The sequence below is a fragment of the Octodon degus genome, unplaced genomic scaffold, assembly GCF_000260255.1.
Source record: "Octodon degus isolate 3935 unplaced genomic scaffold, OctDeg1.0 scaffold00255, whole genome shotgun sequence".
NCBI classification, from domain to species: Eukaryota; Metazoa; Chordata; class Mammalia; order Rodentia; family Octodontidae; genus Octodon; species Octodon degus.
In genome coordinates this window covers 2,704,056-2,716,978 of record NW_004524831.1, presented here as the reverse complement: position 1 = coordinate 2,716,978, position 12,923 = coordinate 2,704,056, and the positions used below count along the sequence as shown (strand labels likewise).

At 39.5% G+C, this 12,923-nt stretch overlaps 1 pseudogene; it reads left to right on the top strand.

Annotated features, from left to right (window-relative positions):
• Positions 1-7,346, top strand: part of LOC101592286 — a 15,477-nt pseudogene extending 8,131 nt beyond the window's left edge.
• The last annotated feature ends 5,577 nt before the right edge of the window (positions 7,347-12,923 follow it).

The window sequence follows — 12,923 nt, the reverse complement described above, 5'->3', positions numbered from 1 at the left end:
GAGAGAGAGAGAGAGAGAGAGAGAGAGAGAGAGAGAGAGAGAGACTATGTGATTATGACTTAAATAAAATAAACATGGCGACATTTTCCTGAGCAAGACGTCTCCGTTGGCAGCTGTCCAGTGAGAGGTGCAGCTGGTGGAGTCTGAGGGAGGCTTTCTGCGACCTGGAGGATGCCTGCGAGTCTCCTGTCCAGCCTTTGGATTAAACGTCAGTAATTATTTATGCAACGAATCTACCAGGCACCAGGGAAGTCTGTAGGTGGTCTCAGGATCAGTGGTGATAGTAGTGACATAATATATGAGGAATCTGAGACGGGTTGATTCACAATAGAAAGAGTGGAAAGAACACGATGTATGTGCGGATGAGCAGCCAGAGAACGAAGGACACGGCCATGTATTATTGCGCAAGACGCAGTAATAAATGCACGAGTCCTGTCACAAACCTCCAAGCAGAGGTGCTCTTGACCACCAGATGGCGCGCTGACCCATGGAGAACCAGAAGAAAGCAGAGGAGCGAGGGCTGCCTGTTGGCCTCTTGGGTTTCTTCTCTGTCTGAACATCATGTAACCTGAGAAGGGCAGGGGATTCAGGGGCTTCTGATGACTTATGAAATATTTAAGATACAAGCACGTAGTCTCTCACTTAGTTTTGTCTCTTTCATATGAATTTTTTATAAGGGTAGAAACTTCAAAGTGACTCAGAAACTTTTAAAAGTTGGGTATGTCCCTGTATCTGCTTGTGGGCTCGAGTACAGTACAGGACTGCACCTCTGAGACCTCAGCATTGAAGGAGGTCGAGAGTAGAAGTCGGAAAATGTGAGCACCATGTGAGTATCTTACTGAGAACTTGTCTCACGCAAAATAAAAAGGGCTGGCGATTTAACTCAGTCTCAGAGTACCCCTGACTTCAGGCTCTAGTGTGGCCAAAGAAAAGGAGACTCACCTGAGTCCCATGTCCTCTCTCTCTATATATAAAAGTTTTAACTTCCTTAGCACCCCTTACAGTTCCTAGTTGGCACGATTCACTAAGTTTGCTTACTGTCTTTTTCTAAATAAGGTAAAATTCATCAGAAAATTTTTTTTTAAAAGTTAGGTGCCTCTTAACTTCCAATCATCATTATCTAAAAGTGGACTTGTTAGTTTTCTCATCCTGAGCAGCGGTTGTCTATAGCAGGAGTAAATGTTTCAGATTAGGAAATTCAATCCTTCCTCTTCATCTCAGTAGGGCCTGAGGACACCCTGCTCTCTCCTCAGCAGACCTGGTCCCCAGGCCCAGGCCCAGGATATTTGGAGCCCCGAGCTCAAGGGAGACAGGAAGAAGAGCAGCCGGAGTGGACTCGCAGCAGCACTCAGGAACCTTGATGAGCTCTTTCCATCTCAGCTGAGCAGACCTAGGGCCTGAATTTTATGGAACTTGGAAATTAAGAATTTATAAAATAAAATTTTTCATTCTCCTTTTTTAGCATCTCTCTGGCCTTCTTCTTTTTCTCTCTGTGCCTTTCTCTCTGTCTCTTCAAAACACATCTACACAGATTTCAAACTATGTCTCAGTATAATAGAACATTTAAGTAAAATGTGCAGGGTTCATATCATTCATTTTTCTTTCCTGAAAGGATTATCAAATTTCTTTTTTTTTAGCATTTTAAAACTTTTTTATTATTTTTATTGAGAAACAAGTAGCAATGAGACAGTTTCAAAATGGGTTAGCAGGACAGTCACACAATTAACACATGGCATATTGTTGTCTTCATAGTAGGTATTGATAGTACAGGATGCAGATATGATATCCTGTCCAAACACTATTAGTACAAATCTTTCTTCTCAATGAATTAAGAGAAAGTAGCTGTATATATATCCTATTTTGTATATACAGATATATATATATATATATATATAAAATTTCTGCCTTTATATGTTTTTTATTTTATGACAGATTATCCTGTATTCATGAGTCACTTATATTTCCTTATATGTTTTTTAAATAGTCAGATAGAGCTTCATACTTTTATTCTTCTCATTATGGTGTTCTGTGAAGCAATTGTACTGTGAATAGAAGGAAATTACATGAAACACTCAATCCCCACACATGTATGGTCTTTAAAGGCCGAGTTGAGGTGATGTCTTCCCAAATGGATGTGACATATTTCTCCAATGTGACTGAGGGCCTCATGGTCACTGTCAACCTCAGAAGCTAAATCCCCTCCAGCTGCTCACCCAGATGTGCGTCTCACCTGCATCAACATCATCACTGCTGTGCCCTGGTTTCAGGAGTAAGTGCTTCTGTTTCTCGCAGTCTTTCAGGTGCACCTGGGTTCTTTGAGCCTTGTCTGACTATACTTGGGATATGAGTGTAAGTCCAGAGATGAACCTCTCTTCAGGGGTTCACAAGACAAGTATATTAAGTCAAGGCTCAATGAACCCAGGGAACCAAACTTTATAGGGCATGCAGAGAGAACAATGGAGGGTTTCCTTTTCAGTTGATCATTTGGTAATACATTCAGACGTAGAGATCCTTGCATTTTATTGTCTTTATATCTGGATCCTTCTACCCACATGAGCCAGGTGTACTCATAGATAGGTATTTGAGTGGTGAGTGGATCATGAGTGTGTGATGCTCATCACTGAATTACTACACTGAAGGGGATTATAGTAAGTTGTGCTGGTGAAAGGTTAGCCTGTCAGGAAGAGGTGAATCTCTCAGGAGATGACCTAGGAGGGACTACAGACCTCCTTGTTGCTTGTCCCCATCAGTTTCCCACTGCGACACAGACTGAACCTTCTCTGGCATGCCATCCTGCCTTGGGGCCAGTAACTATAGACTGAAAATTCTATAAGTCATAAGCCAAAATTTACTTGTCAGTATTGGACAGTGTGTTTCAGCAATAAGAAATTAACTAAGAGAGACTTTGCTAAAAGAAAGGATCTAGACAAATAGAAATTTAGCAGTGACTTTCTTTAATAGTGCAAGTGGTTCCTGGAGTTGGCTCTGTAACTTGACAAGATGTAATGCTGGCATAGGTCACTAGGGTAATGTGAATAGTGCTGGTATTCTATTATGAACTGCTTATGTGATATACAGTATGGATCCATTTGAGTCTCTTAATTTACCACTTGTGAGATGTAAGAACATTATTGATTCCATATATGATAATTTTGAATATATGTGGCAGAATGGAAAATGTAAAGATGATGAATGATTTCTGAGGAAAATAGAGAAGCAAATAATGAACTCAGAATGTGCATAAAATATATATCCTTTTAATTTTTTATTAATTTCATTGAAAAAGAAATAGCAATAAGACAGTTTCAAAACAGGTTAGTAGCATAGTTACAATAATTAATACATTACATATTGTGTCTTCATAGTAGCTATTCAGGGTACAAGATACAGAGATGATAACTTATCTAAGCACTATTAGTACAAATCTTTCTTCTCATTTAACTAAGAGAAAGTAGGTGTATATCCTATTTTGTATATATAGATATATTTTTTTCACTACAAAATGGTCACGCATTTATATACCGCTTTTTTGCTTAGTTTTGTCAGAGATGGGTGTTCCATTGCCATTAAAATATTGTAGGTGTGTGAATTCAGCAAAATAATCCAGTAAATTCCAATAGTCCATAATAGTAGTGGATTACCCATGGAATTGGCAATGTCCGAAGTTGTTGATTTGAGCCTTTTATAGCTCAGCATATTAGTATGGCTTTACTTTTTATACCTCGTGTTTATACTTTTCTGCTGGATGGTTAAGACTCAGATAAAGCAGACCCACGTAACAAAAAATGTTACAAGATACAAGATAAGTCAAATCCTCTCAGGATTTACCCCGAAACTCTGTACAGCAGTTTGTAGATCTTTTGTCAGTGTCAGCCATGTGGATAAGTCACGGGCATTGCTTGATGAATTTGTTCTCTGTGAAAGCCTGAGAGAATATTTTGTCTCTAGGTGACTCTCCTTAGGCCCACTCTACATCATTGATCACTTTTCTCTGTGGCCCCATAATCTCCTTGAACAGAAAATGTGGGCCTCCACTGAGTTGTAGGATGTTACAGTACAGGTTTTCTTATATCCTGAGTCCTCACTGACCTTGAAGGGCTAGGGCCAAAGTATTAATACAAACTAATAAAGACCATTAAGGAACATAATGATTCAAATTTCCAGTTCCAGACAAACATAAGAAATCTAGAACATAAGTCATCTAAGTGTGTCCTGAAAGAGAATCTTTTCATGTTAGACAAAAGGCTGATATTTCAGAAACTCAATCACAATCCCTCACAGTTAGATTCGCAGAAAACATAGTATGTTTAATGCTTGGCCTTGATAGTTATTAGAAGTGAAACTGATGATGGTGATTGAGAAACAATGGGATCCCACACATTTAATCTGCTACTTAAAGTATTGGAAAAAGGAACATTTCAGGACAAATCCAGGTCAACATTCTCATTTAGCTGATCACTGAATCTCCTTTTTAACAACCAATGAATGCCAGGCATCGAGAACTTAAGCACAGATGGCAATCCTTTCTATCATAATGCTGATAGATACATTCGTTCATGCATTATTCCTGACTGCTTCTGCTGAGATCATGGCAGGAACAACACAAGCAAAATCATCTCCATCCTCAACTGGGCTAAAGGATTCTGACAGAATCAAACAAAGATAACCGCGAGGACCACGGGACCACGTATTGCAAACAGTCTCCATCCAGAACCAAAGTGCGCTTTGTTCTTTCCATGTTGACAGAAGGTGGCCATCCTGCTACAATCCACCCTTATTAGAGACAGCTCAACAGAAGGCACTGGAATTTTGTTGGACCTGCATGCCTGGACAAAACCTCTGGACTCTCATGTCCCAGCAGAAGAAACATTATCAGGCCTTGAACTAGGTGGCCAATTCCAGCAGTTAACATCCAGAAGACACCAGGAAAAGGATGGGCTATTGTGATTTCACAGTGAGGACCTCCTTCTAGATGTCTATGCAGAGAGCTACAGGAGACAGGGCTTGCTTACAAATGATCTGGCAGCTTATGTACCCCACTTCCACTGAATGAGTTGTGCATCATGTCCTCAGGATGTCACTGTCTTCAATTTTCTCATACAGAAGAGAGTAGGATGAGAATATAATTTTCTTGGGATATAAGAGTATGGCTTTTACTCCAGGGGCTGGGGATATAGCACAGCAGTATAAGTTCCTGCCTGGAAGGTACAAGGTCCTGAGTTCAATTCACAGTAGAAAAAACTGTTTTCTCTCCAGAAGCACAGCTAAATTTTAGGACCTGTTCAATATCCAGTTGTCCCTAGAGCCAAGCACAGTCACTGCTGAGGTCATGGATATGTGGTACATCATCCTGAGGCCAGGTAAAAATTCCCACCACTTTGAGTTTTTGTTTTGTCTTTTTTGTTTTGTTTTGTTTTGTTTTTTGGTGGAACCCAGGATTGAACTCAGGCCCTTGTACTTGCCAGGCAAGCGCTTAGTCTACTGAGCCATCTTCCCTCCCACCACTTTGCAATATGGTAATAATATTTGTAAGTGATTCCATATCTATATATATCTATATATATCTATATCTATATATATCTATATATATCTATATCTATATATATCTATATATATATATATCTATATATATATATATATATCTTTATTTCATTTACAAACATTTCAGTGTGAGGGCTATTATAAACTTACATGTACTGGAAATAAAACTTTGAATCTGAAGAACTTAGATGTTTTAAAATATGCACATATCATTGTAACTGTCATCAAAATTAATATACTAATGTTTTCACTATGAAGAAGAATTTTCACATGAATGAATATTTTTAAGAAAGAAAAGAATAGGACAAGATATAGAAAACAGATTTCATGAAACACTAAAGAAGAATTTATGAGTACTGATCTGCTACGTATCATGACTGTGAGGTGATTATATCAATATGTCACAAGTTATATATATATATATATGTCAAAATATATATTTATTTTTAATGAAAATAAATAAAAATAAAATATATTTTTATTGTTATTTTTAATGAAAATTAATTTAACTACATAATACATGCATGAAAGGTAATTTAACATGAAAAGCATAATACAGAGACACACAAGAAAAGGAGCTGAAAGACTTGATTACACAACTGCAAACATGCTGGTTGTCTATTTATGACAATTTTGGAATTCAGAAAAATCCTGTCCTGTTCTGTCATTAGAAGAAGATTTCTGACGAACATGAAGCATGAGTGCTCTGTCCTGGCATTGTTCAAACAGCTGCTGAGTACTATGGAAAGACTGATTTTAAAAAGTGATACAGGGGCCGGGGAGATGGCTCAGTGGAATAAGTACTTCCCTGGCAAGTGCAAGGGCCTGAGTTCAATCCCCGGTTCCACCAAAAAAATAATAAAATAAATAAAAAAATAAAAAGCGATACAAAGGATGATTTATAAACTTTAGAAGCTCATATTTCATAAGACTATAAGATACTTGCTGTATGTTCACACGCACAAGACACAAGAAGTGATCCAATCCACTGAGTGTACATGGGAACAGAATCAAGGAAAACAGATGAGGTTAAAGGTTTCTCACTTCATCACACATGGGAAGAAACTATATTTTCTGCCATATGATGAAAATTACAAAGCACCTTGGCAAACATGCTCATGTGTTTGGGACGTTCTAGATCAGACGTTTTCACAAAACAGCTGTCTATACAAAAGAGGACATGCAAATAGGGCCTACTTCTGCTGATAAATATCAGGCCAGCCATGGAAGTGCAGAGGTTCTTACTCAGTGATCAGGGCTGAATACAGATGGTTCAGCATGGAATTTATAAAGAGCTGGATTTTCCTTCTTGCTGTTTAAAAAGGTAATTCATAAAAGAACTGAACATGAGTTGCACAAATGGTGCATATGTGTGATGGTTTCCTGAGCAAGACGTCTCTGTCTTTCAGGTGTCCAGGCTGAGGTGCAGCTGGTGGAGTCCGGGGGAGGGTTGGTGCAGCCTGGGGGGGTCCCTGAGACTCTCCTGTGTAGCCTCTGGATTCACCTTCGGTAGCTACTACATGAGTTGGATCCGGCAGACTCCAGGAAAGGGGCTGGAGTGGCTCGCATACATCCGTGGTGATAGCAATAGTATAAACTACGCAGCCTCCGTGAAGGGCCGGTTCACCATCTCCAGAGACAACAGCAAGAACACGCTGTATCTGCGAATGAACAATGTGAGAACCGAGGACACGGCCGTGTATTATTGTGCAAGAGACACAGTGATGGAACGTCTATGTGTGCTCAGACAAAAACCTCCTTGCAGGGACGTTGAGGATCAGCAGGGGGCGATGGGGATCCACTGAGCACAGCCCGGGCCCCAGGGCAGGTGCAGAGCAGGAAGCTGTGGGCTGAGGACTTCCTGTTGCCCTCTCTGATTTCCTTTGTTCCTTAACATCATGTAAATGGAAAAGAAGAACCAAAGTACACAGGCTGCAGATAGCTTACCATGTATCCAAGATACAAATATAGTTTTCCTTATGTATTTTTTTCTTTCATTCATGAATTTTGTTAAAAGACAATAAATCTGCAAATAACTTGTACATTTTGAGAAGTTTCCTTTCAGTATCATGTCTCATTATCTATGGAATTGTAGGTTTTTCCATCCTGAGGAGCGACGGCCTATTGCAGGAGTAAATGTTTTAGATCAAGAAAATAAGTCATATACATTGCACTCCATATGGTCTGAGAATGAACAACTCTGTCCCACCCACACCCTTTGAGAACCTCAGGAGATCTGGTCTCTAGGCTCTGAGCAACACCATGTGGAGACATCACTCAGGAAGGATGATGACAGAAGGCCAAACTGGACTCACAGGTCAGTGTAGAGGGACCATGCAGTACTCTTTTTGTCCAAGTTAACCGACTGAATTGTATTTATGTCACTTAAAAATTAGGCATCTATAAAATAAATCGTACCATGTTTCCAAACTCACACTTCAAAGCTCACATGTTCAGAATTGATAGATAGCATTCAACAAAATGCTCCCATTTCACAATATTCAGTATCTTTCCTAAACAGATTCACAAATTTGTTTTATACATTTTTGTTTTATGTCAGTTCATTCTGTATTTCTTAGTCACACATTCTTCCTACATTTTTGCTAAATAGCCAGATATATCCATATTCTAAGTGATGTTCATCTGCTTACTATGGAGTTCTTAGAAGCAAGTACACACAGAACAGAAGAAAATTAATTGAAATATCTGTTTCCCACAAAAGCAGGCTTCTCAGGGGCAGAGCTGAGGTGATGTGTTCCTACATGGATGTCACACATATCTCTCAGATGTGACTGTGGCCACATGGTCACTGTCATCTTGGGAAGCAAAATCATCTCCATCAGCCCACCCAGCTCAGCACCCTACCTGGAAAATCACCATCATTACTGTGCCCTGCTTTCAGGAATGAGTGAAAATGAGTGTCTCTAGTTGCATCACAGAGGTACCTATTGTTTCCAGGTCAGGTGACAACACCTTCCAGAGCATGGCATCACCTGAGATGTAGTTGGCTCCACACAATTAGCCCTTCTGAATTCCATTTTATTGGGGAGCCTTGCAAGCTCTGAAATTTGTCTTGACTTTCACTGTATTTCTCTCTTCTCTGGTGCTGAGTCCAAATATCAGTTCCAAATAGGGACAGTAGATCCCTGTTTCAAGAGAGATGTCAACTATGTCCAATGAATTTGCATCTGAATTTTGATACAAGATAGAAAGACCTGAGACAACATCAGAAAATTGTTCTTTTGAGTGAGATCCAGAAGGATAAAGGGCTCTGCAACAGATCCGCGCTGCTGTGTCGACTGCTCTGTCACTGGGACCATATCACACTTGAGATCCAATGGTATATAGGGCATCAGTGGCAGGAAAGGCTGTTTTTGGGTTCTCTGGAAGGACTCTGTAGGTAATTAAGTATAGAGCCCTTTAGGATTATAAAGGAACTTTCTGCCATCAAGTTCAGGTTACTACTGTCCAATTAGAGTGTACTTGGATTAACACTGGCCTTAGCTAATATTGAATTCTTGAATAAGGGACACCAGGTTTGATGAAACTTAAGCTGCCCATTATGACAGGATGTTACTAATCAATGAAATCATACAACTGGACATGTAGAGCAACAGTTCATGAAGTGGAACTGGTGTATGCAAGCTCCAGGCAGGGCAGCATCAAGGAGACAATCAGGCCACATGAAGAAGCTGCCAATCTGCCAACTGTGCATGGACTTCTAACTGCACCATATAAGGTTTAGATTAGCAGCATGCACATGTGGCCTCATGGATTGTAACATCTGTTTAGCTACAGGAGAATGGAAGACTAGGGTCTGGTTTATAGGTGACTCTGTGCATTTTGAAGGCACCACAAACAAGTGAAGTACACTTTGGACACAGCACCTTGTAGGACGATATGCCAGGAAGAAAACTTGGACAGCTATGTGACTATATAATGCTTGATAAGTTGTAGGCAATGATTTAACAGGATTTTGAGGACAGGAAAGAAAAATGATTTGCAAAAATTTCTCATCTAGGTGCATGTGAATGAACCTTTCCACATATGCAAAAGATATAAATATGTTTTTATACTGTGTACACAAAAAGAAATTTGTGATCTCATTAGAACAGGACTTTAATGATCAAGTGAGCATGGACGCACACAACTCTAAAGGCAGCACTAAACAAGCAGAGAAAGTTGCATTGCCTGAATTTTGAGGCCACAATGGGGTATAGAGAAAGTTCAAGGACAGCCTGACCTGTATAAAGAAACTTGTCTCAGAAAACCAAAACAGAATTACCAAAAACAATCATCCGTGAAGTGTCTGTGTGGCAGAATGGGAATTCATGAATATTAGACAACTTGCGAAACAATATATTGAGAAATTCTGAACTGCAGTATGGTTGGCTTGATTTCAACTGCATTTCCTCTATGCTGAGATGAAAATGAATGAATCAAGTGGATTGGTTTTGTGAGGGGTTTAGCAGAAGAGCTGTGCAGCTTGGAGTAACACAGGCAGGAGATGCTCAGCACTTTGTAAGTATAAACCAGCTGATATTTTGTGCCATTCCTCTGCCTAGTTTGTATAGACAGCAAAGAAGTCTTTGTGAAATTCTGGACCTGGCAGTTGTTCCTTGGAAAGATTATACTCAGTTTCTTCTGTGTTGGCTAAATTCAACTTCTTGCTATGCAAAACAATTTTGTCCTTACTAATGGAAGCTATGTCATTTGCAATGAAAGCTAGCATCCCCACATGCTTTGCCCTGAGCTTTATTATCTCATTATAGATCTTCAAAACCTCTTCTCTATGATCCTGAAGTTGCAGAATGTAGGATATCTGAAAATGAGTGATGGCCAATTCTAACACTGAATTTCTCACTGTTCAGTCAAGAACTTTTGAAAAGGATTGCCAAAATACATTGATAGCTTGATGTGGGACTTTTCTTGCTTGGTTCAGCTGGCTTTGTGCTATCAGTGTATAAGTAGCATTGCAGCACAGTTCCTGGATTCCTTCTGGGTTAGACAAGTTTCCCTGCACCACTCATGCAAAATACTTTCACGTGCAATAAGTGATTATTGTGTTTTTTTCCTCTCATCATTATAACAATCTGGGAATATTTGATGACCATTATAGGCACAGCTTAAAATTTATTACCATATTATAAATGGTAAAGTATTCATATTTATTGATTCAACTATCCTTTTTAGCATGGTTGAAAATTTACATATTTGTTAAATGTAGAGGAAAAAACCCAAGAGATGGAGTATGATGGGATTAGGGCAATTTTCAGCCAAGTATAAAAGAAGGAAACATATTCATATGTACATCAGAAGGTAGGGGTCATCTCATGAAGAGACACAACGGCCTATTAAATTGATTTTAAATTATAAGAAGAAGAATGATTAGAGGGAGATAGAAGATGCAGTCAAGTGCAGGATATTGCTGCTGAAAGAAATGAAGCACCAGAACAATCATTTGAAGATGCAGTTACAGCACCAGTTATATGACAATACTTCACAAAGCTGGTTTGAGATTCTTCACAAGGTCCTATGTGCTTACAATCAGGATGCATTATATGGATATTTACCTTGCAAAGCAACAATTCATAGGTCGAGGATTTAAGTGGTGGAACTGGGAAAAGTACCAATTATCATTATGCCTAGTGAGCCACAATAAAAAGTGATGCTTCTTTTGCCTGAAAATGTATGGTCTAATGGCCTAGATGTCAGGTCCACATTGGGGGGAAGGACTGTGCCATGCAGTCTGAGGTTTCACACTAGATATTTAGACTCCTCATAGGAAGAATTAAGCAAACTAATAAGAGAGAGATAGTTTGGTCATGGGTGAATGATGTAGACTATGAACGGGAAACTATTCTGTTATTCAACAAGTCAAAAAGAAAGAATACATCCAGAATGAAGCAGGTCTCATAGGCACCTACTTTGCACTATTATTTTTTTGGGTGGGGGATGTAACCAGGGATTGCACTCAGCCCCTTGCACTTGCCAGTCAAGTGCTTATTCTACTAAGCTATCTCCTCAGCCCCATACCACACTATTAAAGTCATTGACAATTGATAAAATCCCAAGCCATGTAAGATGACACATGGTCTAGAAAGTTCAGAATTGAAGATATAGCCACTTCAGCAGGAATAAATCCATGACTCATTGAAGTGCTTGCTGACTTTCATGGGTACACATTAGGGATTCCAGAAAAGGAAAGATGCAAATACCAGCTATAGCTGTGTGGACAGATTCAAGAAGAAGGATTCGTGTTGTCAACGTTTTCTCTCTGTTTGAGTTTCAACTTTGTTTTTGAGACAGATGCTCTCTATGTAGCTCATGCTGGACTTAATTTTACAAAAATTCTGGACGACCTTGCCAGTCCAGAAATGACGGGTCTGCAGCAACCTGCCTGGCAGGAACAAGGATTCTAATTTAAATTTGTCTCTACTATTCAAAAAATATGCATCCTTTGTATCATAAGTTTCATAGATTCATCATTGATTATCACAGCAGGAACAGCAACAACTACTTCTCCATCTCCATCTGGGTGAAGAAATGTGATACAATCCAGAAAAGATGCCTATGTAGACCATGGGACCACATGACACAAAAAGTCTCATTTCAGGAGCAATGCCCACTTTGTTCTTTCCATGTTGAAAGAAGTTGGTCATTCTGCTAAAATCTACCCTCCTTAGAGACAGCTCAACTGAAGCAATTGGAATTTGGTGAGGCTGAATGTGAGGGAAAGTGTTCTGGACTTTCATACTGCAACAGATAATGCACAAGTTCTGAGTCTCTCCCACATGGATAAGAAACATGATCATGTAATGTAGGATGGGCCACTTCCAGCGGTTAGCATTTAGCGGACACCATGAAAAGGAAGAACTATTGTGATATCATGGTGATGACCTTCCTAGATGACTGTCCAGATACCCGCCAAAAAAAAGGACTTGCTTACAAACATTCTGGCAGTTCATAACTACCATTGCCACAGATTGAGCTGTGCATCATATCTTCAGGGTCTTACTGTCTTCATCTTTCTTAAATGGGACACAGTAGGAAAAGAGCACAATTTTCCTTGAATTTAAGAGTGAAGCTTTTCCCAGCAGCAGCCATGGATATATAGCTCATCAACATAAATGCAGGACTGACAAATTGAAGGTCTTGAGCTCACTTTCCAGTAGAAAACATAAACCTTTTCCTTTCAGAATATCACCTCAATTTTCTGAGATGTCTAATAACTGGTTCTCTCTGTTGCAGAGGACAGTAACAGCTGACATGATGGCTGTGTATTGTTGGTGACAGACACACACAGGCAGATCATTCATAGATCAGCTAAAGCCTCCCATTTCTTAGAAAAGCCCCACAGAATGTGGTCCTTTCTTTCTAAT